This window comes from Stigmatopora nigra, chromosome 8, assembly GCF_051989575.1.
Source record: "Stigmatopora nigra isolate UIUO_SnigA chromosome 8, RoL_Snig_1.1, whole genome shotgun sequence".
NCBI classification, from domain to species: Eukaryota; Metazoa; Chordata; class Actinopteri; order Syngnathiformes; family Syngnathidae; genus Stigmatopora; species Stigmatopora nigra.
The window spans coordinates 14,414,915-14,419,683 of NC_135515.1; positions in this window are offsets into that span (position 1 = coordinate 14,414,915).

A 4,769-nucleotide genomic window follows, 5' to 3' on the forward strand; every position below is an offset into this window, starting at 1 on the left:
TGTCTGTCTGTCTGTCTGTCTGTCTGTCTGTCTGTCTGTCTGTCTGTCTGTCTGTCTGTCTGTCTGTCTGTCTGTCTGTCTGTCTGTCTGTCTGTCTGTCTGTCTGTCTGTCTGTCTGTCTGTCTGTCTGTCTGTCTGTCTGTCTGTCTGTCTGTCTGTCTGTCTGTCTGTCTGTCTGTCTGTCTGTCTGTCTGTCTGTCTGTCTGTCTGTCTGTCTGTCTGTCTGTCTGTCTGTCTGTCTGTCTGTCTGTCTGTCTGTCTGTCTGTCTGTCTGTCTGTCTGTCTGTCTGTCTGTCTGTCTGTCTGTCTGTCTGTCTGTCTGTCTGTCTGTCTGTCTGTCTGTCTGTCTGTCTGTCTGTCTGTCTGTCTGTCTGTCTGTCTGTCTGTCTGTCTGTCTGTCTGTCTGTCTGTCTGTCTGTCTGTCTGTCTGTCTGTCTGTCTGTCTGTCTGTCTGTCTGTCTGTCTGTCTGTCTGTCTGTCTGTCTGTCTGTCTGTCTGTCTGTCTGTCTGTCTGTCTGTCTGTCTGTCTGTCTGTCTGTCTGTCTGTCTGTCTGTCTGTCTGTCTGTCTGTCTGTCTGTCTGTCTGTCTGTCTGTCTGTCTGTCTGTCTGTCTGTCTGTCTGTCTGTCTGTCTGTCTGTCTGTCTGTCTGTCTGTCTGTCTGTCTGTCTGTCTGTCTGTCTGTCTGTCTGTCTGTCTGTCTGTCTGTCTGTCTGTCTGTCTGTCTGTCTGTCTGTCTGTCTGTCTGTCTGTCTGTCTGTCTGTCTGTCTGTCTGTCTGTCTGTCTGTCTGTCTGTCTGTCTGTCTGTCTGTCTGTCTGTCTGTCTGTCTGTCTGTCTGTCTGTCTGTCTGTCTGTCTGTCTGTCTGTCTGTCTGTCTGTCTGTCTGTCTGTCTGTCTGTCTGTCTGTCTGTCTGTCTGTCTGTCTGTCTGTCTGTCTGTCTGTCTGTCTGTCTGTCTGTCTGTCTGTCTGTCTGTCTGTCTGTCTGTCTGTCTGTCTGTCTGTCTGTCTGTCTGTCTGTCTGTCTGTCTGTCTGTCTGTCTGTCTGTCTGTCTGTCTGTCTGTCTGTCTGTCTGTCTGTCTGTCTGTCTGTCTGTCTGTCTGTCTGTCTGTCTGTCTGTCTGTCTGTCTGTCTGTCTGTCTGTCTGTCTGTCTGTCTGTCTGTCTGTCTGTCTGTCTGTCTGTCTGTCTGTCTGTCTGTCTGTCTGTCTGTCTGTCTGTCTGTCTGTCTGTCTGTCTGTCTGTCTGTCTGTCTGTCTGTCTGTCTGTCTGTCTGTCTGTCTGTCTGTCTGTCTGTCTGTCTGTCTGTCTGTCTGTCTGTCTGTCTGTCTGTCTGTCTGTCTGTCTGTCTGTCTGTCTGTCTGTCTGTCTGTCTGTCTGTCTGTCTGTCTGTCTGTCTGTCTGTCTGTCTGTCTGTCTGTCTGTCTGTCTGTCTGTCTGTCTGTCTGTCTGTCTGTCTGTCTGTCTGTCTGTCTGTCTGTCTGTCTGTCTGTCTGTCTGTCTGTCTGTCTGTCTGTCTGTCTGTCTGTCTGTCTGTCTGTCTGTCTGTCTGTCTGTCTGTCTGTCTGTCTGTCTGTCTGTCTGTCTGTCTGTCTGTCTGTCTGTCTGTCTGTCTGTCTGTCTGTCTGTCTGTCTGTCTGTCTGTCTGTCTGTCTGTCTGTCTGTCTGTCTGTCTGTCTGTCTGTCTGTCTGTCTGTCTGTCTGTCTGTCTGTCTGTCTGTCTGTCTGTCTGTCTGTCTGTCTGTCTGTCTGTCTGTCTGTCTGTCTGTCTGTCTGTCTGTCTGTCTGTCTGTCTGTCTGTCTGTCTGTCTGTCTGTCTGTCTGTCTGTCTGTCTGTCTGTCTGTCTGTCTGTCTGTCTGTCTGTCTGTCTGTCTGTCTGTCTGTCTGTCTGTCTGTCTGTCTGTCTGTCTGTCTGTCTGTCTGTCTGTCTGTCTGTCTGTCTGTCTGTCTGTCTGTCTGTCTGTCTGTCTGTCTGTCTGTCTGTCTGTCTGTCTGTCTGTCTGTCTGTCTGTCTGTCTGTCTGTCTGTCTGTCTGTCTGTCTGTCTGTCTGTCTGTCTGTCTGTCTGTCTGTCTGTCTGTCTGTCTGTCTGTCTGTCTGTCTGTCTGTCTGTCTGTCTGTCTGTCTGTCTGTCTGTCTGTCTGTCTGTCTGTCTGTCTGTCTGTCTGTCTGTCTGTCTGTCTGTCTGTCTGTCTGTCTGTCTGTCTGTCTGTCTGTCTGTCTGTCTGTCTGTCTGTCTGTCTGTCTGTCTGTCTGTCTGTCTGTCTGTCTGTCTGTCTGTCTGTCTGTCTGTCTGTCTGTCTGTCTGTCTGTCTGTCTGTCTGTCTGTCTGTCTGTCTGTCTGTCTGTCTGTCTGTCTGTCTGTCTGTCTGTCTGTCTGTCTGTCTGTCTGTCTGTCTGTCTGTCTGTCTGTCTGTCTGTCTGTCTGTCTGTCTGTCTGTCTGTCTGTCTGTCTGTCTGTCTGTCTGTCTGTCTGTCTGTCTGTCTGTCTGTCTGTCTGTCTGTCTGTCTGTCTGTCTGTCTGTCTGTCTGTCTGTCTGTCTGTCTGTCTGTCTGTCTGTCTGTCTGTCTGTCTGTCTGTCTGTCTGTCTGTCTGTCTGTCTGTCTGTCTGTCTGTCTGTCTGTCTGTCTGTCTGTCTGTCTGTCTGTCTGTCTGTCTGTCTGTCTGTCTGTCTGTCTGTCTGTCTGTCTGTCTGTCTGTCTGTCTGTCTGTCTGTCTGTCTGTCTGTCTGTCTGTCTGTCTGTCTGTCTGTCTGTCTGTCTGTCTGTCTGTCTGTCTGTCTGTCTGTCTGTCTGTCTGTCTGTCTGTCTGTCTGTCTGTCTGTCTGTCTGTCTGTCTGTCTGTCTGTCTGTCTGTCTGTCTGTCTGTCTGTCTGTCTGTCTGTCTGTCTGTCTGTCTGTCTGTCTGTCTGTCTGTCTGTCTGTCTGTCTGTCTGTCTGTCTGTCTGTCTGTCTGTCTGTCTGTCTGTCTGTCTGTCTGTCTGTCTGTCTGTCTGTCTGTCTGTCTGTCTGTCTGTCTGTCTGTCTGTCTGTCGTCTGTCTGTCTGTCTGTCTGTCTGTCTGTCTGTCTGTCTGTCTGTCTGTCTGTCTGTCTGTCTGTCTGTCTGTCTGTCTGTCTGTCTGTCTGTCTGTCTGTCTGTCTGTCTGTCTGTCTGTCTGTCTGTCTGTCTGTCTGTCTGTCTGTCTGTCTGTCTGTCTGTCTGTCTGTCTGTCTGTCTGTCTGTCTGTCTGTCTGTCTGTCTGTCTGTCTGTCTGTCTGTCTGTCTGTCTGTCTGTCTGTCTGTCTGTCTGTCTGTCTGTCTGTCTGTCTGTCTGTCTGTCTGTCTGTCTGTCTGTCTGTCTGTCTGTCTGTCTGTCTGTCTGTCTGTCTGTCTGTCTGTCTGTCTGTCTGTCTGTCTGTCTGTCTGTCTGTCTGTCTGTCTGTCTGTCTGTCTGTCTGTCTGTCTGTCTGTCTGTCTGTCTGTCTGTCTGTCTGTCTGTCTGTCTGTCTGTCTGTCTGTCTGTCTGTCTGTCTGTCTGTCTGTCTGTCTGTCTGTCTGTCTGTCTGTCTGTCTGTCTGTCTGTCTGTCTGTCTGTCTGTCTGTCTGTCTGTCTGTCTGTCTGTCTGTCTGTCTGTCTGTCTGTCTGTCTGTCTGTCTGTCTGTCTGTCTGTCTGTCTGTCTGTCTGTCTGTCTGTCTGTCTGTCTGTCTGTCTGTCTGTCTGTCTGTCTGTCTGTCTGTCTGTCTGTCTGTCTGTCTGTCTGTCTGTCTGTCTGTCTGTCTGTCTGTCTGTCTGTCTGTCTGTCTGTCTGTCTGTCTGTCTGTCTGTCTGTCTGTCTGTCTGTCTGTCTGTCTGTCTGTCTGTCTGTCTGTCTGTCTGTCTGTCTGTCTGTCTGTCTGTCTGTCTGTCTGTCTGTCTGTCTGTCTGTCTGTCTGTCTGTCTGTCTGTCTGTCTGTCTGTCTGTCTGTCTGTCTGTCTGTCTGTCTGTCTGTCTGTCTGTCTGTCTGTCTGTCTGTCTGTCTGTCTGTCTGTCTGTCTGTCTGTCTGTCTGTCTGTCTGTCTGTCTGTCTGTCTGTCTGTCTGTCTGTCTGTCTGTCTGTCTGTCTGTCTGTCTGTCTGTCTGTCTGTCTGTCTGTCTGTCTGTCTGTCTGTCTGTCTGTCTGTCTGTCTGTCTGTCTGTCTGTCTGTCTGTCTGTCTGTCTGTCTGTCTGTCTGTCTGTCTGTCTGTCTGTCTGTCTGTCTGTCTGTCTGTCTGTCTGTCTGTCTGTCTGTCTGTCTGTCTGTCTGTCTGTCTGTCTGTCTGTCTGTCTGTCTGTCTGTCTGTCTGTCTGTCTGTCTGTCTGTCTGTCTGTCTGTCTGTCTGTCTGTCTGTCTGTCTGTCTGTCTGTCTGTCTGTCTGTCTGTCTGTCTGTCTGTCTGTCTGTCTGTCTGTCTGTCTGTCTGTCTGTCTGTCTGTCTGTCTGTCTGTCTGTCTGTCTGTCTGTCTGTCTGTCTGTCTGTCTGTCTGTCTGTCTGTCTGTCTGTCTGTCTGTCTGTCTGTCTGTCTGTCTGTCTGTCTGTCTGTCTGTCTGTCTGTCTGTCTGTCTGTCTGTCTGTCTGTCTGTCTGTCTGTCTGTCTGTCTGTCTGTCTGTCTGTCTGTCTGTCTGTCTGTCTGTCTGTCTGTCTGTCTGTCTGTCTGTCTGTCTGTCTGTCTGTCTGTCTGTCTGTCTGTCTGTCTGTCTGTCTGTCTGTCTGTCTGTCTGTCTGTCTGTCTGTCTGTCTGTCTGTCTGTCTGTCTGTCTGTCTGTCTG